We start from the raw sequence: 25194 nt of genomic DNA on the forward strand, positions 1-25194 counted from the left end.
TAACCTGGGTGACTGCCTACACTCCAGCAAGGGCAACCAGCCTTAGTGATGCTGAATGTATTTGCATTACTGACTGAAACCTCAAACCCCACTCGCTTGTGAATACTGTGCATGATTCCACAGGGTAAGCAGCTGGGTGTGTGCTAAGAGTCTGCTTCTGCACCAAAAAATGGCTCCCCCTTTCCATCTAATGCAACTGTGAAATCACCAGAGCAATACGCAAGAAATCTCTGCCTGTAATTCCTATTTGCACACAGAGTCATGTTTTCACATTAGTCACAAAACGAAATTTCTTTGCCATTTTGAAAGCACACTTACTACTCTTTTTTTTGGCAAGTGATAAACACTTTTACAGTCTGTCACATTTTGAATCCACTTTTCAGATTCTTAAAAAAGCACATGTCCAAACTGCTTTTTCAGACCAGCACCATGTGTAACCTGGGTGACTGCCTACACTCCAGCAAGGGCAACCAGCCTTAGTGATGCTGAATGTATTTGCATTACTGACTGAAACCTCAAACCCCACTCGCTTGTGAATACTGTGCATGATTCCACAGGGTAAGAAGCTGGGTGTGTGCTAAGAGTCTGCTTCTGCACCAAAAAAATGGCTCCCCCTTTCCATCTAATGCAAATGTAAAATCACCAGAGCAATACGCAATAAATCTCTGCCTGTAATTCCTATTTGCACACAGAGTCATGTTTTCACATTAGTCACAAAACAAAATTTCTTTGCCAATTTGAAAGCACACTTACTACTCTTTTTTTTGGCAAGTGATAAACACTTTTACAGACTGACACATTATGAATCCACTTTTCAGATTCTTAAAAAAGCACATGTCCAAACTGCTTTTTCAGACCAGCACCATGTATAACCTGGGTGACTGCCTACACTCCAGCAAGGGCAACCAGCCTTAGTGATGCTGAATGTATTTGCATTACTGACTGAAACCTCAAACCCCACTTGCTTGTGAATACTGTGCATGATTCCACAGGGTAAGCAGCTGGGTGTGTGCTAAGAGTCTGCTTCTGCACCAAAAAATGGCTCCCCCTTTCCATCTAATACAACTGTGAAATCACCAGAGCAATACGCAATAAATCTCTGCCTGTAATTCCTATTTGCACACAGAGTCATGTTTTCACATTAGTCACAAAACGAAATTTCTTTGCCATTTTGAAAGCACACTTACTACTCTTTTTTTTGGCAAGTGATAAACACTTTTACAGACTGACACATTATGAATCCACTTTTCAGATTCTTAAAAAAGCACATGTCCAAACTGCTTTTTCAGACCAGCACCATGTGTAACCTGGGTGACTGCCTACACTCCAGCAAGGGCAACCAGCCTTAGTTATGCTAAATGTATTTGCATTACTGACTGAAACCTCAAACCCCACTCGCTTGTGAATACTGTGCATGATTCCACAGGGTAAGCAGCTGGGTGTGTGCTAAGAGTCTGCTTCTGCACCAAAAAATGGCTCCCCCTTTCCATCTAATGCAACTGTGAAATCACCAGAGCAATACGCAATAAATCTCTGCCTGTAATTCCTATTTGCACACAGAGTCATGTTTTCACATTAGTCACAAAACGAAATTTCTTTGCCAATTTGAAAGCACACTTACTACTCTTTTTTTTGGCAAGTGATAAACACTTTTACAGTCTGACACATTATGAATCCACTTTTCAGATTCTTAAAAAAGCACATGTCCAAACTGCTTTTTCAGACCAGCAACATGTGTAACCTGGGTGACTGCCTACACTCCAGCAAGGGCAACCAGCCTTAGTGATGCTGAATGTATTTGCATTACTGACTGAAACCTCAAACCCCACTCGCTTGTGAATACTGTGCATGATTCCACATGGTAAGCAGCTGGGTGTGTGCTAAGAGTCTGCTTCTGCACCAAAAAATGGCTCCCCCTTTCCATCTAATGCAACTGTGAAATCACCAGAGCAATACGCAATACATCTCTGCCTGTAATTCCTATTTGTACACAGAGTCATGTTTTCACATTAGTCACAAAACGAAATTTCTTTGCCAATTTGAAAGCACACTTACTACTCTTTTTTTTGGCAAGTGATAAACACTTTTACAGTCTGTCACATTATGAATCCACTTTTCAGATTCTTAAAAAAGCACATGTCCAAACTGCTTTTTCAGACCAGCAACATGTGTAACCTGGGTGACTGCCTACACTCCAGCAAGGGCAACCAGCCTTAGTGATGCTGAATGTATTTGCATTACTGACTGAAACCTCAAACCCCACTCGCTTGTGAATACTGTGCATGATTCCACATGGTAAGCAGCTGGGTGTGTGCTAAGAGTCTGCTTCTGCACCAAAAAATGGGTCCCCCTTTCCATCTAATGCAACTGTGAAATCACCAGAGCAATACGCAATAAATCTCTGCCTGTAATTCCTATTTGCACACAGAGTCATGTTTTCACATTAGTCACAAAACGAAATTTCTTTGCCAATTTGAAAGCACACTTACTACTCTTTTTTTTGGCAAGTGATAAACACTTTTACAGTCTGACACATTATGAATCCACTTTTCAGATTCTTAAAAAAGCACATGTCCAAACTGCTTTTTCAGACCAGCAACATGTGTAACCTGGGTGACTGCCTACACTCCAGCAAGGGCAACCAGCCTTACTGATGCTGTATGTATTTGCATTACTGAGTCCAACCTCAAACCCTTAAAGTATTCTTTATTTTTACCAGTACGCCTTAATTTATCGTGAAAACATAGTCCATATTATTTTACATGTTCCTCACATTTAAATTTCTCCCAAAACAGAAAATAATAAACACAACTTCAACAAAAGGAATTCCATTTCTATTATTCATTTCTTAATTTACCATATACATCCTCTCTCAAACTCTAAACTCACCTTTAAAATTAGTTAGCTGTGAAAGAAATGTGGCACTCAAACAGCAGATTATCAGAGCCAGGATCTCTGTTCTTTACACCTCTCCCCTCTCAGCAGAACCAGATGATGGCAAACTTTCCCTCTCTTTTTCCACACATATACATGTTAATTTCAAATCTCAGTGCTTCCCCCTTTTTTTCAAATGTAATCACACATTTCTATTGGTTGAAAACCAACCCTTTTCCAAAAGTACCCTTCCCCCAACTTGACTTCTGCCTAGTACCCTTCCCCCAACTTGACTTCTGCCTGCTACCATAGCAACAGCTCATGGAACACTGCTGTGTGGAGTTAGGTCAGAAGTTCACCAAACAATGTTTCAATTCCACAGAGCAAGAGTGCTTGACTTTTCAAACCTAACAGCAAATCCATAGTACTGTTCTTTGGTAACACATTTTTCTGTACCAATACAAAACATGCTTCTATTAATTTACACATACAGCCTAGTTTTTATTCTAGAATGGTATGAAACAGCCAACCAGTTCTTTTTTTTATGAAAAAAATATGTATGCCTCCATTTCCAAACTGTCTTTCATTTCTTTTTACCATTCTACTGAATTACACCTCCTGAGTGCATCCAGTTCTCCTTTGAAGATGTTCACAGTGTGGATTGTAGGGCACAGCTATGTCTTCTGGAGTGAAAAGTATGCAGAGAAAACAGATATGGTGAGAGACCTTGCTTTGCCAAATGTAGACATTAAATGGATTGGTCAGAGAGGGTTAAAGTGGCACCAATTGATGCCATTGGTGAAATCCTTCATGCAAATCCAACACCCTGACCTCATAATAGTGCACTGTGGTGGCAATGACCTAGGCACTTTGACTGGGGTAGGTCTGGAAATGCTTATGAAGGACACCTTTGCACAACTGTTTTCACTTTTCCCTAAAACTGCCTTTGTGTTTTCTAACATATGCCAAAGGCAAAAATGGAACTGGTCCAATCATTTCTGTCCGCAGATTGACAAAGCAAGAAAGCACGTCAACAAATCTGTTTCTGCTTTCCTCCGTGACTATGGTATGGGTTCCATTTACCACAACAACTTGCGTTACGACATGCAAGACATTTATAGAGGAGATGGTGTGCACTTCAATGATGAAGGGAACAGAGTCTTCCTCTTGAACCTTAGACTCTGCATCGGTACTTACTTGTAGGTACCACTAAAAAATCACTTCATAAACACAACGGCTCTTTTTAGAGCCCCCTAATATCTAAACACTTAAATCTGCATTTCATTTCTTTTTTTATTTTTTTTTTACCGTACGCGTACGGTGAGCTGACCGTACGCGTACCCCGCGATTTTTTTTAAAATCAATAAATGTTTTCTTTGTACTTTTCTGTCCTTCTTTGACCCCCTTTCAAATGTTAGGGGGTCTGTAACTCTCCTCCTTGCCCCCTTTTCAAGATATCACTCTTTTTTTTCTGAGTGAAACACACGAAATGGCGGCCCCCGCTTCCTGGTTTCGACCGATTCGAATGTTTACTAAGATCTAAGAGCCAATCAGAATCGCGCTCGCGCACGCCACCGTACGCGTACGGTAAGCGTACCGTAAGCGCACCGTAAGCTGGCTCAGATATATATATTGATTTAAAGGCTATTTTCTCAGAATCTACTGAACAGATTTACACCAAACCTACAAAAGGCACTTCCTTGACCTGAGGACTACCTCTCTGCCAAATTTCTAGTAATTCTGTTCAGCCGTTCGGGCTGTAGCTGTGTCTAAAGGTCCTATGGAAAAATGCATGGGAAAAACGTGTTTTGGGACCCCCCTTTTATCTCAGCCCCCGCTTGACGAATCCCCCCGAGACTTTCAGGGTAGGAGCGGAGCGTAGCGCCCCACCTATTTTGAAACATTCACAAGGATTCGTCAACCGGCGCCAAAGTTATTCAAAATAGAATGTTGCGGATTTCCTATGGAAACGTGGTCCTAACTATAACTACCTACTGGCGACCGCCAGTAGGTAATATATATATATATATATATATATATGGATGGATGCTAGAGAACAGTGGAAACCCCACTCTCATTCTCCACCCACATAACTCAGAACGCCTTTCTGGTGCAGCTTAACACAAGGCAGCACCTTGTGCTGCTTTGTTACATTACTCTATATTCCCCAAGCCACCCAGGGCCACAAAAGGTGGCTTTACATGGTTTGATAAATCACGTGAGAGCTTGCATTGCCATTTTACCACCTTGCAAGGAGCAAAGGCAACAGAAACCCTTGATAAATCTGGTCCCTGGTGTCATGTAAGGGCATACGGTGCCAGCCTGACGGGGATGGTATAGGACCGTAGGAGTGCTGTGGACATCAAGTGAATGCTGCTGACGGAATTCCGTTCCAGTGTGATCCAGGTGCTCTCTTGGGCTGATTTAAGGGATGTCAATAATAGTAGTATATAGTAGTATATCAGGGGTGTTGGCTATCTTCTCTGTGTCTTTATGTAGCTCATACATTTCCAATCTCCCTGATGCAGTACACAAAGGGAGTGCAGAGTAATGGTTAACGTTATGTGTAATAATTTAGTGTAAGATTTCAGAGTTGTATATGTGTGTATATGATGTGCTGCTTATAACAAAGGCTTTCATGTGAATTCTGGGAGCTGTAGTCTTATTTGTTCCAATTTAAAAGAAGATTTGAACACTCATATTTGAAAGTGGAGCGGATTCACTGTAGCTGTATTTGAAATATGAGACTCTCAAAGTTAGTAACTGTGTGTTACATACTTTTACGTGTAGGTGTTGGATAATTACAGGGTAGATTTGTATGTGCATGCATGGGGGAGATATGTTCTTTAAATTGTATTTAGATTGAGATATGAAATATAACACTGGTAGTCAGTTCGGTTCAGTTCAAAAGCTTTATTCGGTTTGTAATAAAAACCATATAAGCAACAAAAAAGAAAAAGATTATATATTAAAACAGCCTCTACAACATTCGCAAAGTAAAATACATAGTAAAATACCTACAGATTTTACAGAAAGTGACATGTGCTAACATTATACATTATGTGCAAATTACGCTATAAAGTGTCATATGCTAGCTATATTCCTATTTTAGCTACTATTCTGTAAAAATTAACCGCTATATTCAATGCACCACTTCATATTATGTACAAACTTAAGTAATGATGGATTTCCTAGCAGTAATACTTTTTAAAATGTACAATGCCACATAAAAACAAACATCCGGGCTTTCCAGGGTGGAAACTAACCTCATAGCATTTTTAGTGGACCGAATATTATATTTTAAAAAAGGGAGTTTCAAATAAAATTTCCTTAGTGAGAGATAAAATTTACAAAACATTAAAAAGTGGCAACAACTTTGCTTAGACATGTTATCGCAAGGGCACACAGAGCTAGTACTTTTTTTCATAATCAGGAAAGCCACAAGATGATGAACAATCCCTAGCCTTAAGCGTGTCAGAACAAAACGATGGGTGGATTTCGTTACTTCAGTCAGATATGCCTGACAATCAGCTTTAAGGTTTAGTTGTTGGTAGTATATCAAAGTGGGTTGTTTCCGAATTAGTCTCTCTCGTACCACCTTTTTATGATCTAAAAAGGTTTCTTTAATCTCCCTTTTTGAAATTAAAGCCACATACTCTGGTTCTGTGTAGATATTACAATTGAACAAAAGTCTGTACCAATAATGGATAAAACTCAACCAGGGGATACGAGAACAATAATCCAACTTCAGGCAATCTTTAATAATACATTGTGTAAATAACGTTTCTTTTTTCGATCAAATAGAGCACCATAATAGAAGGGGATGTAAGGCGGCTAAATCTGAAATATAATTAAGTCCCACTTCCTGATGTATCAAATCTATAGAAGCCGAAGGAGGAACACTCAGCAAGCGTTTGAGAAAAATGTTTTCGTCTTGCTGTAATGACTTCTCAGAATGGTGCCCCCAGATGCCTGCGCCGTAAAGAGCAGAAGATACACACCTAGCATTATAAATAGCAACCATATATTTAATTCTTCTGGCTCCCACTTTGGTTGAAAATCTGAAAATACTATTGGTATTTCTACTCATTTTATGTTGTATGTTATTATATTCGCATAGCCATTTCCCATCTCCTGCAAAGGTACATTTTTGTGCCCTCCAAAAAAAAGGCCTTACTTGGTTTAGATGTTTTTTTCCCACATGTCATTACAAATGTCTTAGATTTGTTAATTAAAAGTTTTTGCCCTTGATAAAAGATATAAAATTATTAATAAGACGCTGGAGGCCTATTGGGATACGTGACAATAAAACCGCATCGTCTGCATATAATAAAATTGGGACAACCTGTCCATCTATCAGGGGGGCATCTGCGGATAACTGTTTTATGGTTGCATCCACTTGGTTGATAAACAATGAAAACAAAAGTGGGGCCAAAACGCAACCCTGACGGATGCCCCTTTTAACGTTAAAAAACGGGGTCCATTCACCTGCGGTACCGTAGCGCACACTACTGGATAAACGTTCATAAAGTCTTGCCAAGAAATAAACAATTTCTTTGGGGGCCCCAATATCCAGTAGTATACGCCACAGTATGGAATGATCCACAAGGTCAAAAGCACTACTTAAGTCGGCGAAACATAGGAACAGGTTACCCCCTTTCACCAATAAATACTTGCTGATAAGAAGGTCAAGGTTGACACACTGTTCCAATGTACCTAAACCTTTTCTAAACCCATATTGGGCTTGTGAGAGGATTTTGTTGTCTAAGGCCCAGGATTCGAGCCTTTTCAACAGAATCCTGCTCATTACCTTAATGGAAGAGTCTAATAACGATATTGGCTGGTAGTCATTGTAATGCTAAGTACTGTATAAAGTATAGCACCTAGGATGCATGTGACATACATGTTTGTAAAATATAGAGGCTCTCTCTCAACCACTTATGAATGACGTATTTATATATTCACTAAGATACTCACAAAATAGATATATGTGTAGCAGTATCAAAGGCAGTTAAAGATATGTTTTAAATTCATAATACAGGCACTAAGGTATTTATTTATCAATGTACGTTGATATTTTTAGAGCTTTCAAAACAGATGTTATGGGTAACCTTGGGCGTAAAACTGCTCTCTGCTCATGGAGTTTTCGGATTTTTGGTAACTCCGTGTGGAACACGGAGTTGCTGGAAAACTCTGCACTCCGCAACGAGCAGAGTTTTTTTTGTGTTCGCCCGCCAAAAAATGCGTGTTCATGTGCATGGGAGCAACTTACCGCGTGACTGCGATTGCCGACAAGATTTCCTATCCGTTCGCGAGCGCCATGAGATTTGCTAGACGACCGCACGGTCCCATGAGAGTTTGCGATCGCGAACACATGATTGGGGCGTACCATCGGACTTCCAGCAGAAGTTTTGTGAAGAAGGAGATCCCGAACACGCAAAATCTGCAATTTGGTGAAGGTTCTCTCCCAAGCAGCATCAAAACCTTCTCAAAATGATAGTTTGGATTGAAAAAACTCCTCAGATTGACATCTGGCTATACTTTTTTATACAGGGAATGCTTTTTCTTTTGTTACTTTTTTGAACTTCCTGTTCTTGTCCAGCAGGCTCCTCCCAGTGCTTTGTCCATCTCCTGGTCACTTTTGATTTGGAGCTGGAAGGATCCCTCTTTGTGTCTGCTGCATCATATATCATTGGATTTGAGATTTCACAAGAAAGTTGGAAAATTGGTGTTGGTCCTAGATTTTTTTGTTACTTTTCATAGTTGTTTTAATTAATTTATTGTGCTGGGTGGCCTGTAGTTTCAGGAGGGGCCTTTCAGCCAGTAGGCCCAGAGCTACTCATGGGTGCATGAAACAACTGTTTCGGTGGTGTCTGTTGAATTTAAACATCATGTAGGGCATAGATGGCATTGGACTGGAAAATGCTAAATTAGTTTTTTTTGGTATTTCACTTTTTTATATGTGTTATTTAAATGCATTTGTTGAATTTGTGTGGTTGTAGTAACTTGCAAACCTTTTTTAGCCCTGTGGAATTTAGTTTTTGGCATTGTTGCATTAAAGCTGTGCTGTTTAGCATGCCTCCTTTGTCTGGCTAGTGTGTGAGTGTGTTTGTAATTGTGGGCCAGTATTTGTCTTGGATGAGCCTTCCCATGTGGCATGGGGTAATTTTGTAAAGTATGTGTCCAACACCATACAGTCCTGCTTGAGTTCATTGTTTTCCAGGCCTCCTACTTATTGTTGTTGTCACTTGTGAGTGACCATGTTGCTGGTGGCAATTTTGTGGTGGCAGTTAGTGTACTTTACTGCTTTTGCCGTATGCCTGCATGTCTATCCTTTGTTCCTCTTGGCTTATTGCTCCCATCCATTGTCAGCTGAAGCTCCCTAAATACTGCATCCCAAGTGATACACAATGCCAACCCGGGCTAGTTACATTTGTATTATTGTTGTTGTTGTTCTTCTTTCCTATCCCTCCTGAGTGTACTGTACACTACACCAACCATGAAGCCTCTTGTTGTTGTCAAAGTCTCACAAATGGCTACACTGTATTGTTATGTTTTTTTAATAACTGAGGTAATAAATGTAATAATATTAATAACACTAACAAGTGTGACCACACACTAAGTTATATATTATATTTGTTTGTTTATAATAGTAGTAATTGAACCACAACAATGATGAACTTCACGTTTCACTGATGTTCTTCTTGCTTCTTTGCTTTTAGGTGCACAAAAACATCACCCATTGTACTGCCAGACAGAAGTCCTGCTGCGCATGACGTCACATGACATGTGAAGACAGACATCTCTTCAACTTGTGCGACTCGGTGCTGCTGATATCTTCAAGATGGCCCCAAAGAAAGGTACCAGGTCCAGTACCATGAAAGTTGCCAGTGAGTAGAAGGCACTGCCACTTACCAAGACTGGTATGTCGCCCAAGACCTTTTTTGGGAAACCAAAAAGTGCACCTGCAGCAGAAATGTCTGGGATGCAAGCTGGGAGCAGCACACCTGCATCAGTGGACCCACCCCACCAACCTAGGCCCAAGCCCATGCGTGTCCCAGAGGCAGCCAGTCTAATCAGAAGTCCAACGCCGATGAGCATTGATGTTGAAATTGACTTATCGTTATCGCAAAGTAGTACCCAATCAATGCAGGAAATAGTAGTAGTAGTTGTTCCTCCAAAAGTAGGGGTAGTTCAGGAGATTGAGCTTCCTACAGAGGAAGAAGAAGAGCAAGCCACTCTTTCAGAAGATCCATTGTCTTCCAGATCCCCAGCAAGGAAAAGGAGGGTTAGTCCATCACCTTCTTCTGCAAGCCCCCCTTCTGATGATCTAGACGCCACTTGGAAGCCACCTCAGTCTGAGAGCAAGACATGCCCCGTGACCAGGCTAGGGAAAAGAAAGGTTCCAGAAAGTCTTAGAGTTATGAAGGTAGATGTAGAAGAGGAGGATGATGATGAGGAGCCAGTCATGATGGACATAAGTCCCGCCCCAGTGGAGACCCACATTACCCCAACCCAATTTGCTGTGAGTGATGTGGATCAGATATCACCAACACAGATGATACCACCAAAACCACCTCCAACTTCCATTTTTCACCAGCAGCGACCTACATCCACCACAACCACCTCAGTAGAAGTAGGTACTGCAGAGAGTCAAACGTCACACCCACCTACCAGTTCATCCAACATTGGAAGTGGCACCAGCTGCGCCGGAAAATTGACCTCCCAATTTGGGACCTTTTTTTGGTTAGCAAGAAGGAGGTGAACATTGCTATATGCTTCATTTGTGGACAAGGTGTTAGTCAGGGTAAGTTTGGTACAAACTATGGTACCGCAGGCCAAACAGCCTATTTAGAAAACACCGCTTGATCCAGTGGAAGGCGCACCTTAGCAGACAAAAACTGCACGTTTTGTTGGTGGAGGGGATGAAGAAGATCTGATCACGGTAGAGGGTGGACAAGAGGGAGACATTTTCTCTGTTGCACAAAGCAGCCCTGTCCCCAGCAGTGCAGTGGTACCACCCACATCATCATCAGCAACATTGCAAGGACACAAGAGTCAGACTGAGGCACTAAGGGATCCAAGACAAGAGAGTACTGCAATGAAAAAATGTGCATTGAACCTACTAGTAGGACAAATGAGGGTATGCATCTATCTGTTGGTGTGTTACACTATTTGCAGATTTCAATCAAAATCTAGCTGCGGCCCTGAAGCAAAGGAAACAGTGTGAAGTAAAAGAGTAACCCCCCCAAAAGATTGACATCATATGTAAACTATAAATAATGTATTCCCTTAACAAATAAACTAACTAGAATGAAAAAAAACTACCACACTTGACCCACCCCTCTCCCTAGCCCCAACCAATGTCCATCATTAAGATTCCACTGTCCATACATTAAAATGTCCATTAAAAAACAGGTTTTCCCCAAGGCCCAATTGGCACCCACCAAAAAAGAGATTAAAAAATGGGCAAGGGGATTGAGGTCTAGTGGCAGGCTCACCGGATCTTCCTCTCCAGTGTGTTTATCCACTCCTCTAGGCGCGCCATCAGGAGGAGCATGCAGCACCGAAATGTCTTGCAGTTGTCTTGCCGTTGCTAGACCACGGTGCTGTACAACCTGAAGCACTGGGGGGGCTGGCTAGGACCTGGGGCATTGTAAGTGGCTGCAGCTGCTGCCACCTCCACCTCTGCCAAAACCACCAGCCACTGATATTCATCATGTATGGCTTCTAACTCCTTCCTGTTGGGCGGCCTCTAACATTTGTGGGAGTTTCAGGCTTTACTTGGCACTATAGAGTAGACAAGTCTTCTTCTTCTCTCTCTTTTTTAGCCAAATTAACCTTGCAGGCATACCAGCTCAGTCAGCTTGCGCCCTAGATAGACATACCTGTGTCGCAGTCGCAGACTCAAGTTACTTTACTAATGTCTGTAGGTGGGGTAGGTGTAGTTAACAACTACCAGATTAGTTTATTTTTCTGTTATGGCCCTACTCTGTTAAATCAATGGCAACTGCTCAATTTTACTTTTATCCTGATTACTACAAAAAGGCAGATGATATCTGATATGAATGATTATATGTGGGATGACTTGAAGTACTACTATTGTTTGGTTTTATAACCATGCAGCCGATAGGCCACCCATGGCTGACATGGTCGAAATTACATAGGTAGGGAGTGGGCCTTGGAGTGGGAGGGAGGCGATTGACAATGGGTGGGTATGGGTACATACATACACAATATATATGTTGTGCTGGCTAACTACTGTGAGTCAAGGGAATATTCCAAAATACAACCTAGAATCAAAAACCTTGAAAAAGGGGCGTGGCCAAGCAGGGACTGGAAAGCAGGGACTGGAAATGGCCGTGTAGCATGTGAGCTCCGTCGCCCAACTTAGCCCTTAACTATCCTGTTCATCGATCCGCAGCGCCCAGGCGTGATCCCGAGTGTCGGATCATTGGCAGAGCCCGTCCGCCCTGGTCTGGCGTGTGGAATATGGAAAACGAGGGAGCGAGTGCCTCTACAAGATCGCGGCCTGCTCACGTCTCGGCAGCCGGGGCCTGTGGTAACGGCTGTGTCCGCCGATCAGATCCGGGCCGCTCCTCCCCTCTCAACGCTGGCGCCACGGCCTGTGCGGCGGCTGTGAACTCCCCCTCCCTGCTGCTGATGTTACCTTGAGGACTTGGCCCGCTACGGAGTGGCTGGTAATATTGGCGGTCCCGCGGGAGGTTGGCGGGAGCTGTGGGTGACCCTCGCTACGATCTAAATTGAGCGCTCCGGCCGCGGGTTTCAAAATGGCAGCGGCGCGGCTCTAACTGTGGGAACTCCCGTTCACTGCCTGAATTAGTAGCGGTGTTTGTCGGCGGACCACGGAGGGATCCACCTCGTTGATAACCAGCTGATGTGCCCAGATCCGAGTGACCGGTGGAGCTGTCGGGACCCTGCCTGAGCGAGACCGCGCCGCAATGCGTATGGAGAGTATCCTGGACTTGCAGTGACGTAGCGGGTGCGATGTCATGCCACAGTGCAGCTAAACTGAGGTGAAACAACAGGTGCAACACCCTTGATGCTGGCGGCCTAATCTGGGGACTTTCTCACTCCCATAGCGTTGTGTGTCGTTGGGACTGCCAGGCGTCGGGGGCGCACTGTACTGTATAGAGGGGGGCGACACCAATTGCCCTGGTCTGACGCCGTGGATTACAGCTGAACGTGGTGGCATCGCGGGCCCTGGTGTGGAACTGCCAGTGACTGCCCATCAGGAGGAGACAGTGGTTTCGCTGGGACGCTTTCTCAAGCGCGGGCCCTCCATCGACCTCAACACGAGCCGCTGTCTAGCGCCTGGGGAGTGGAGCTTCGACTGTGTGGGCCACGGGTGTGACGGCACGGGTGCTGGTCCCGACACCCCGATCGGTGAGCTGTGTATATCGCTTCGCCTGCCCGCCCCCCCCTCTTTTTCTTACCCTGAATCGGCTAACATCTTGCGCTATGACGGACCGTGTCAAGGGATCCGGGGTCAGGGCAGGGAAGTCGGTACAAACAAATAAACTGGACAGGTATACGATCTCTAAGGACCCGCAGCGGGGGCACCAGCTGGAAGAGGGCGAGCGGGGAGGACCTGGACCTGAGGAGCAGGAACTCTCCCTTAAAGATATCATGGAGGCAATAACGGGGGTTAAGACCTCTTTGGACTCAGTGGCTATTGACGTCAACCATATCAGGGCCGACCTGGGGCAACTCAATGAAAAGGTGAAGCAGGTGGAAATCACGACTGCCGGCCTGGTGAGTAACGTAGCGCAGCTGCAGAGGGAGGTCCACGACCTGCAGGACTCCCGGAACCTCACAGACCTCAAGTTGGATGATTATGAGGGCCGTCTTCGCCGCAACAATCTCCGCATCATAGCAGTCCCGGAGAAATCAAAGGGACAGACTCCTGACCTATTTGTCGAGGACCTTATCCTCAAGAACCTGCAGCCCAAGGAACTCAGTAAATTCTTTGTGATCGAGCGAGCCCACAGGGTCCCGGGGGCAGACCCAAGCCGGGCGCTCCCCCGCGGCCTATGTTGGCCTGTGTCCTAAACTATCGAGACCGAGATGTGATCCTTCAAAATTCCAGGGCCGGCACTCCCCTCCGATATGAAAATGCTGAAATCTCCTTCTTCCCAGATTTCACGCAAAGGGTGCAGAAACAACGAAGACTATTTTTGTCTATTAAGCGTGTCCTGATAGAGAAAGGCCTAAAGTACTCGATGCTGTTCCCGGCCCGCCTCCGGGTTGAGGCGGAGGCGGGAGAGCTAGGTTTTTTGATCGGCCTGAAGACGTAGCTGATTGGCTTGAGTATCGAGACACTAAAATCCCTGCGACAGGGAGAGCCGGTGGCCCTGACGACAACGAACCGGCCTGAAGGGGAGGACAGGTTTCTGTGTGGCTTGGGGGTGGGCAGGGGGGGGGTGGGCGGTGGGATCCATGGCTCCACACCTAAACGGGACTACTGATTTATTGTTGGACATATTTCAATTATGTAATCAAGGTGTGACATTGATGTAGCTTAGGGCATGGACACGGAGCTCCCTGCTTTACCCCTTTGGATTGTTTTTTCCTTCTTTCCTTGAATTTCTAGGGCGACAGGCACTCTGCTAGTTGTTAATGGGCAGTTTCGAGCCCAGAGGGCAGGGGAGCAGGGCGGGGAGTTGTTGGGTAAGGGTCTTTTTGTATGCCTGTTTTTTGTTTGTTGAACTCGAAGTTATGACGATGGTACAGTTTCTATTTTTAAAGGGTATCAATACCACACTCCTCGCATGTATCAATGTGGGTACAGCGTAGCAAAGAAGTTAGAATTTTAAGTTGGAATGTGAACGGGCTGGGGGACAAAATCAAACGTAGTATAGTATTGCAACAGGTTCGGAGGCTTTCACCGGATATTGTGTTACTTCAGGAAACTCACCTCATTGGCAAAACATGTAAAGCCATGCACAGATGGGGCTATTCCATGATCACCCATTCAGGGTTTGCGTCTAATTCCAGAGGGGTGGGCATCATGCAAAATAAATCATTCCCTTTCTCACCTGCTTCCACTCACATAGATGACCGAGGTAGATATGTGGGTATCACGGGCACATGGGAGGGGATAACCACCACCGTCCATTTACGCAGTCCCGGGGTTGCAGGCCACCACATTCTCCGATCTCGGCGCGGTGCTGCTGGCATTGCCGGAGGGGCATCTTGTAATTGGGGGAGACTTCAACTCAGTTATATCAGGTACACTGGACAGATACCCCCGCGCACGCTACCTCCCACCGCTCACTCTTTCTCTAGTTTCTTGGAGGCGATGGGACTGGTGGATGGTTGGAGGGCGTATCACCCTGACAAGGTCCAACACACTTTCCACTCGGGCGCCCATAACAGCCTTTCGCGGCTAGACTACATCGTTGTCCCCGCCCCGCAGGTGACGGACATACACGAGATACGGCACTTAGCTAGAGGCATCTCCGACCACTCTCCCCTCTGGGTCCACATTGTCCTTGACGACTCCCCAGTGGGGTGTGTCACCCCAATTAACCCCTGGTACCTTAAAAGCTCTAAAATATGGACCGGTCCGATTAAATCCATAGATAATTATTTTCAGGAGAATGAACATTCACAGACACTATGGGAAGCCTTCAAAGCAGTGGTACGGGGCGAAGCCCTCTCCTTAATAGCGGGGTCCAAAAAGACAAGCTGGCGGCGGTCTCTGACATAGACCAAGAAATCTATCGTCTCGAGAACGACCTTGACCCTGACCCCTCGCCAGAGACTCTCCATGCCCTGCGACTCTGACAGGAGGAATACCGAGCCCTGGTCACCGACCGTGCTAAGCTACTAGGACAGTGCAGACTGGGACAAATTTACGACTGGGGAGATAAAGCCAGGAAATTAATCGCCTGGCTAGACAAAAAAGAGCGCGCTAGCCGACTAGTTCCCGAATTAAGGAGCTCTGGAGGATCTGCTATAGTGGATCCTCAAGGTATAGTTGAACACTTCGCAGCGCACTTCCGTACAGTTTACTGCTCCGTCGCGCCATACACTGAAGAGGACTCCTCTGAACTTTTGCGTGACATTTCTCTGCCGGTATTATTGAACAGGGACCGCGCTTTCATGGATATCGCCCTTATTGCTGACGAGATTGCAACCGCAATCAGAACACTCCGCCCTGGCAAGGCGCTGGGTCCCAATGGCATCCCGATCAAACTCTACAAGCTCCACCCGGACAGAATAGCACCACATCTGTAATCTATGTTCGAGACTAGCCTAGAGCAGGGATCACTTCCCCCTGACCAAAGAATCGTGACCATTGTCACGATCCATAAGGAAGGGAAACCTAAAACTGACTGTGCCTCCTATAGGCCTATCTCATTGTTGAACGCTGAGCCCAAAATATTAGCCAAGGTGCTCGCCAACAGACTGATCAAGGTTATAGGTGGCCTGGTGCACCCTGAACCCTGAAACACCGCCCTTAACCTGCGCAGACTGCACGGGGTCTTGGGCAGGGCATCGACCTTGCGGGAGGATACCATTGTGGTCTCCCTAGATGCCACTATGGCCTTCGACACACTTGAATGGCCTTATGTCTTCACCGTACTCACGAAGTTGGGATTTGGGCCGGGCTTTAGTCAATGGGTACGACTACTATACAGTTCTCCAATGGCTCAGGTAACTGTAAATAACAGAAAATCTGACTCTTTTCTGCTTAGCCGAGGGACCCGTCAGGGGTGCCCCCTCTCCCGTCTACTGTTCGCCTTAGCTCTTGAGCCCCTTGCGGCCTGGGTCCGCAGGGACGCAATGATCTGTGGGTTGCGGTGGTTGACTGACTGGGAAGATCTTATATCCCTGTACGCGGACGATATACTGCTATACCTTGCATCCCCCAAAAGATCCCTTATCGCGGTATTTGACATTCTGTCCGTCTTTGGTAGATACTCCGGGTTTGGCATCAACTGCCAGAAATCTCTCCTCTATGTCCTGAGTGGAAAGGCCCCCCCAATACCCCAAAACTGTCCCATACCAATAGTCTCAGACGGCTTTAAATACCTGGGTATTTTTATTTCGCTGGACAAAACTCTCAGTTTTACCGGAAACCTCGCTCTCCCGATACAACGACTAAAGCAAGATATTGGAAATTGGAAATCACTCCCCCTCTCCTTGCTGGGCAAGGCGGCCCTTTTCAAAATGATGTCCCTACCCCGCTTTCTCTATGTCCTCCAGAATTCGGCAGACCCAGTACCAAACTCTTACTTTAAACAAATAGATGGGCTCCAACGAGACCTTCTCTGGGATGGGAGGCCCCGTATCGCTTTCCACAAACACACCCTCAACTGGTTCGACGGGGGGATTGGATTGCCTGACATCAAGAAATACTACTGGGCCTCACACCTAATGGCAATAAACCACACCAACTACGGACCGCCCGACAACCCCGAGTTTAGTATGCAGACTGCTCCTTCCAAATGGTTCCTTTACCCGGGCCCTTTACTCTAAACCCAACAGATACCCCCTCACTGGTCCCACTAAGCATACTGTCCATATCTGGCACACGGCGACTGCATCGCTGAGGTGGACCAACAAACTGACCCTGTCCACGCCCCTGTGGGACTCCCAGAGGCTCAGGGACCTGGGCAACTCACAGGGCTTTGATAAATGGGACCTAATTGGCATCTCCCATATCAGAGACTTGTGGGATAAAACTGGTGTTAAGTCTTTTGACTCCCTTCAATGTCAATATACCATGGCAGAATCAGAGCGTTTTCGCTACCTACAAGTACGCCACGCATTGCAAACAGCTCTGCCCCGTGACACCTCCCCACCTGACTACTCACCATTAGAGGACAGACTGCTAGATGGTTACCTGACCGAGAGAACCATCTCCCTAACATGCAGGAAACTCATTAACAATATGGAGGACCCATTGTTGCCTCTGCGAGAGAAATGGGTGAGGGACGGTATCGAGTTGGACGATGAAAATTGGCAGACCGCAGTCTCCTCCCCCAAAACTGTTGCCATCCCGGCGCGCCTCCATCTTGTACAACTAAAAATATTACATAGAGTCTACATCACGGGCCCCCAACTGATACACATGGGTGGTCCAGCGGATGGGTATTGCAGAAGGGGATGCACCCAGCTAGGCACGTTCATGCACATAATATGGCACTGCGACCAATACAGACTTAATGGCGAGATATCCATAACATTATGAGCCAAGCACTGGAGCTTACTGTAAGGCATGAGGCCCCCAGATGCCTCCTTAATATCTGGGAACCTACTGACCTCAACTCACATGCTATACAATGGGTCACATTGGGCTGCATGATTGCCAAAAGAAACATTACCCAACTCTGGGGGGCAACGCATGCCCCAAGTGTCGTAGATCGGGAGACAGACCTCGACTGGTGTATGTTGTGGGAAAAGATGGTTTACGCGGCTAGGGGCTGTCCCCGAAAGTGGTCTAGGATCTGGACTCCCTGGAACACATACCGTGGCTACATATGCACCCCACCAGGTGACCCCGAATGTGACAGTCCCCCCTCACCATAACTTCCAATCATCATCCTCCTATGTCTAAACACCTTGGTTTTGCTGTGTTCTCTGCAATTGATCTGATTGGATCTGTACCTCTGTGTTGAACATGTTTAATAAAAAGAATTTAAAAAAAAAAGCCTTGAAAAAAAAGTCCTTGTTTCTTCCCAGTGATGTTTCCATTTATCATCGCATTGCTCTTCTAGCATTATTTTTTTTTCATTCTAATCTTATTCTTAACTTCACCCTTGGCTTTGCTACTTTGACACGGTTTATTTTTCTTTTACATTCTCTTCATCCAGTGACAGTCTCCACCTATGCTACGATTGAATACCATCCAGGCATCCATCCATTCAAAGTAAACATGGATATCATTCTTCTCAACCTCTCAACAAACCATTCACCAACAACATACATTTGTCATTCTTTTTCAAACCACCACTAATGCGTCTTTGCTTGCCTTGGTGTTTACATAGAGGGACGCATGGATATTGCATACACCAAATTGTTGGTTGATTGCTGACGCTGAGGTGCTATATTATTCACTCACTACCAAAGTACAAAAGGTTCTACTAAGGAGTCAGAAGCACGTGACAGAGGACGCTTCACGCGGACTGCTAAAAATGACCAACTAATACTAAGTAACTAACTATAGCTACCTACCTACCACTAGCTTAGTGACAGGACAAAGGAAAGGAGTTTAGCTAGTCTGCATTACCTAACTTAAGTTCTCTAACCTCTCTTACATAATCATCTCAAGCGAGTACAAAGTTGCAAAAAAGTAAGACTAGTGCTGCTGAGCACCTGTCTAGAAGAATAACAATCACCTAATATAAAGATTTTTAAATGTAACTTACCTGCATGTAAGCAGCAGCAGCATTCTTGCTATTTGGGAAATAATAATATTTGCAATAACACAGAATAGAACACACAATAGTAATAAAAAGTAGCTACTCACTAAGCCCCCCAATCTCAACACCTAGCAAGTCCAGCAGGTCCTGCTCCCGGTCCAGGATGTCGGACAACAGGTGAGTCAGTTGGTTGTGGGTGCGCTAGACCTCCGATCAGTGAAACACTGCCTGGTGCACCCTTGCGCACCAGCGTGTCGCTCCTGGATCCCATAGCACGAACCAGGCCTACCACCTGCTGCCAAGGTTAAGGGGAGGTGGGGTTGCACACAAAAAACTAGGACAGCCAACCCCACCTCCGAGAGTAAGGCCCGGGACTGCACCCCTTCCGGGCACCGCCTTCTGCAAGGAAGGCAGCTCCTGGTCACACCCTGCTTCATCTTAGTACTCTTACCTAGGGTTTTGAGGGACAGGAGCAGAAAAGAAAATGTAGAAGTAAAGAATAAAGTCAGGAGAAGAAGTAGGGAAGTAAAAAAAGTAAAAAGCAAGTAATAGAAAAACAGTACAATTACGCAGTAAAAGTAGAAAAAATGAAAATATACACTTAGGAAGAGAGAGGGATAGATAATAAATAAAAAGGATCAGAAAAAAAGTTGAAGAAATAAAGGATAGAAAAGATATTGGGAGGATTCAAAACAGGCCTCAGAACCATAACAAAGAGTAGAAAAACAATATGGCCGCGCCCATTAGCGACACGCGTGGCGAGGTTTGTGTGATATTTACCCCCAAACACGCAATCTGTGTTTCTGAACCTCCGAAACATCTTGCGAGCGTGCATGAGCCTCTTGCGAGCTGAACAAACAACTCTGCATGGTCGCGGAACTTCGTGTAGAGTTGCAGAGTTTTTTTTACCACTTTACGGAGTTCTGCATAGTGCAGCTCCACAAACTCCACCCTGGCTTAGTTATGGGACTGCTAGGTAGGCCATAGTACAGGGTGCTATGTGGCTAATATGTAAAATATGCTCTTTGAATATTTGAGTGAGCTAAATATGCATAAAGATTTTTCTTCTGAAGTGTACATGCACTGTGCCATCCGCATTTAATTTTACATACCTAAATAGAAATATATCAATTATGTGTTGGATGTGGTGTAGTTGACCTGTGCATGCAGTTTTACTGTTAGGGCAGTCTTGCTTTAAAATCCTACGCAAGGTGTAAACTGCTCTTTTAGAACATATGAGTCCATACTAAGGAAGGGTGTAGCTATGCTGTACTATAGGGAGCTGTAAGGTTAAAACTACAGACATCTACTCTGAAGATTGGCTGATGTATATGCATTCCTAGAGACCTATGTGGCCAATTACACATCCAGCCTACGCCCAGAATTAACCCCTTGTGTGCCCCGCCCTTTCCCCGCCCTGTGCCGGGCGTTGAATTAGCGGGCGGGGTTCATGACGAGATAGTCTCGTCATGGGCACAGCGCAACCGCGGCCCATGACGAGACCATCTCGTCATGGGCACTCAAGGGGTTAAATGTGACATACCTAAGTAGAAAAGCAGACAGGCACTGAAACACCCAGTTAGGTAGTAAGAGAAGCACCTACGCATTCACTCAGACCGACAGGCACAACTGATATGTATCTTGTGCTAATGGAGGCAGTAACACACACACTTAAATAACTTACTAATACACCCAGGAGGCAATGTATTCAGGCCCTTACAGACATATTTAGAGAACCATACATCAGACAAAGAGAGGCAGTGATTTAGTAACACATTTGATACACATGGAATCACAGCTCTAGATAGGAAATGAAGCACTCATTCAGATATCTACTAAACAACTGACTCTTTCAATTCAGGTTTGCCATGTAGAGAAATAGCCCTTGGATGATGTCCTAGGCCAGCTATTCTTAAGCCCATGCATTCACTTTTACAGTTAGGCCATCCTTCATATTTAAAAGTACTAGTGAAGGCATAAACTTCTCTTTTTCCATGTATAACTCGTCACCAAGATAGGCTGCAGCTACTGAATATTGCAGGGTGTTATAGCCTTACAAAGTTACACATATACTCTGAATTTCTAGTAAACTATATGCAGTCCTAGAGTCCCATGTGCCCAATTATATATACACCCTACCATCAACACTTCAATCTGATATACCCAAGTAGAAAAGTAGACAGAGACTAAAACGGCCATACAGACTGTGACAGAAGCATGTAAATATTCACTTATACAGACAGGCACAACTGTTATGTATCTAGCGCTGATGGAGGTTGTTGCATACACACTTAAATAACCCAGAAGTAGCCCTTGCATCATGTCTCCAGCTTAGTATACTTGAGCCTGCGCAGACAGTTTTATGGCGTGGCAAACTATTACATGTAAAAGCACTAGTTAAGGCATAAAGTGGCCTTTAACCATTATATAAGTCACCACTGAGGAAGGCTGCAGCTAGGTCATAGGGTAGGGTAGTATATGCTTAAAATGTAGCCCATGGATTTTGAAGTTTAGTGAGGTATATACACTTCTACAGACTTCTGTGTCCAATTATATATACACCTTGCTACCCATACTTCAATCTGAGATACCTATGTGAAAAAGCAGCAAGACACTAAAACACCCAGTGAGGTAGTTAAAGAATCACCTAAATACTCAGTCACACAGACAGACTGAACGGATATGAATTTAGAGGTAATGGGAGCAGCTGTACACATATTTTAAAAACTGAATACTCACTAACACACCCAGGAGACAATCCACGCAGTCCCTTACAGACACAGTTAGAGAATCATTGATGTCACAAAGATAGGCAGTGATTTAGCAACAGACTTATATACACATATAATCAAAGCCTCAAACAGGAAGTGACACACTCATTCAAATATCTAGTAAAAAACGAACACTTTCAACTCTACCATGCAAAGAAGTAGGTTTTGCATCATGACCATGTACATGCACTTTTCTGACTAGGTCAATTTTCACATTGAGATATCCTAGAAATGGTATAAGCTACTCTTTTACCACAAACACTTCTCCAGTGAGTAAGGCTCAAGTAGGACTTGAGGCAGGTTGGTATGTGCTTAGAATGTATGAAATGTACTGCAAAGTATGAGTAAGCTATATCCACTCCTAGAGGTCCATGTGCCGAATTGTACATCCACCTTGCATCCCAAACTTTAATCTAACATATGTAAGAAGAAAAGCAGAAAGACACTAAAACATCTTGTGAGATAGTAATAGAAACACATGAATATTCACTCACACTGACAGGTAGAAGTGATATGTATCTAGTGGTGAGGGAAGTAGTTGTACACACATAGATAAATTACCCAACAGTCACTAATACATCCAGGAGGCAATCCATAGCCCGTTACAGTCACATTTAGAGAAGCATACTTGTCACATAGAGAGGGAGTTATTTACAAACTTAGTTAGACATGCAATCACAGTTCCAGATAGGAACTGAAACACTGATTCAGATATCTGCTAAAGAACTGACAGTTTGAAGTCTACCATGCAGAGAAGTAACCCTTCTATCATGTATCCGGCCTGGTAGACCTTAGCCAGAGCATGTACGTTACTGCTTGTCATTTAAAACTCCTACACAAGTAATAATCTGCCCTTGTAGCACATACAACTGAGCAGTAAGATAGTCTGTAGCTAGAGCATAGTGCAGCTAGCTATGTGCTTAAAAGGTAAAACATATTATGTGAATTTTCTGTCAGCTATAGGGACTTCTAGAGATCCATGTGATGAATTATACACCCAATTTGTCATTCAGACTTCCATTTGAGATAGCTAAGTACGAGAGCAGACAGACACTAAAACACCCAGTGAGATAGTAATAGAAGCAACTAAACATTCAATCAAGAGAGGCAGAACTCATATGTGTGCAGCACTAATGGAGGCAGTTGCACACACAGATAGATAACCAAATACTCACTAATACATCCTGGAGGCAATTAATTTAGTCTCTTATAGAGACAGTTATAGAACCATTGATGTCAGAAAGTGAGGCAGCCATTTACCAGCAAACCTAATTATACATGCAATAGAAGTCCCAGATAGGAACTGAGATTTCCATTCAGCTATCTTGTCAAGAAGTGACACTTTCTAATCTAACATGAAACAAGTTGCTCTTTTATCATGCCTCGGGCCTGGTATACTTGAACGTATACATTCAGTTTTACTGGTAGGCTATCCTTCACTTTTACTAATTATAGACAACACATAAACTGCTATTCTGCTAAGTATAACTCAGCACTGAGGTAGGTTGCAGCTAGGCCATATGGCAGAGTGCTATGTGCTTTAAGAGTTAATACATGTACTTTGAAAAGTCAGTAAGCTGTATGCAGTCTTACAAACCCATGTACCTAATTATTCATCCAGTCTCCCTACGAGACTTCAGTCTTGCACACCTAAGTAGAAATGCTGACAGACACTAAAAGACCAACTGATATGTATCTAGCACTAATAAAAGCAGTTTCACACACACTGACAAAACCCTAAATGCTCTAACACAGCCAGTAGGCAATCTATGCAGCCTTTTACAGACACATTTGGAGAACAGTAGATGTTACAAAGAGATGCTGGTATTGAAGTACAAACTTACTTGGACGTGCAATGACAGATCCAGATAAGGACTAGGGGGCACATTTACAAGCAGGAGATAAAAAATGATCGCCGCTTTTGCGGCCGTTTTCGTCTGAAAAGCGGCGATAATTTCATCGCCTAATTAGCAAGGCCACGCTAACGCGTGAAACCTTGCTTTAGCGTCAGGATTCCTAACGCCCAGCTTTGCATCTCTAATGAGATGCAAAGTGGGTGTTCCTGACCTAACATGACAGGAGAAATGTCGCTAAGCGACATTTCCCCTATCATCAAGTCCTGCTATGAAGCATATCGTCAGGAAAAGTAGTGATAACCCCTGTTATCGCTACTTTCCTTACGCCTGCTTCAGGACTGACTTAGCCATGATATCCTATGGAAGGTGGATATCATGGCTAAGTTTGTGAGTTCCTATCAGTAAGCTAACGCCACATTGCGTGAGATTATCGCTGGGTTTCCAGCGATAATCTCACGTTAGGCAGTTAGCGTGAGGATTTTTATCGCTGAGGAGATAAGCGTTGCTAATAGCACGCTATCTCAGCGATAAAAATCCACGTTACCCGGCGATAATCATCCTCACGCTAAGAGCGCTGAGCGATAATTATCGCCGGGTGTTGCTGATATGCCCCTAGGACACTCATTCAGATATCTTCTAAAGAACTTGGGGGCATATTATCAAGCCAGGCGATAAAATTATCGCCGCTTTAGGTGCAGAAAACTGCTGCTAAAACGGCGATAATGGGCTTGATAATATGCTCTATGGAATTCCAATTGAAACCCATGTTAGATGTGAAGGACATCTAACATGGGTTTCAATTGGAATTCCATAGAGCATATTATCAAGCCCATTATCGCCGTTTTAGCGGCAGTTTTCTGCCGCTAAAGCGGCGATAATTTTATCGCCTGGCTTGATAATATGCCCCTAACACTTTCAAGTCTAGCATGCAGAGAAGTAGATCTTATATCATGTCTTGGGCCTGCTACTCTTGAGGCTGTTTATGCAGTTTTACTGTCAGGTCAACCTTCTCATTTAAATCTCTTACAGTACTCTTCAACTATTGTTGTAACATGTACACCTCATCCCTGAGGGAGGTTGTAGGTATTCCATAGGGCAGGCTGGTATTTGCTAAAAAAATAACATAAGTACTCTGAAGGTTCATTGAGCAATATGTGCTCATAGAAACCCATCTACTCAATTACATATCCACTTTGCCACCCAGACTTCAATCTGATACACCTAAGTAGAAAAGCAAACAGGCACTAAAGCATACACTGAAATAAATACGAAGCACCTACATATTTACTCACATAGACA

Source organism: Triturus cristatus, chromosome 8, assembly GCF_964204655.1.
Source record: "Triturus cristatus chromosome 8, aTriCri1.1, whole genome shotgun sequence".
Taxonomy (NCBI): Eukaryota; Metazoa; Chordata; class Amphibia; order Caudata; family Salamandridae; genus Triturus; species Triturus cristatus.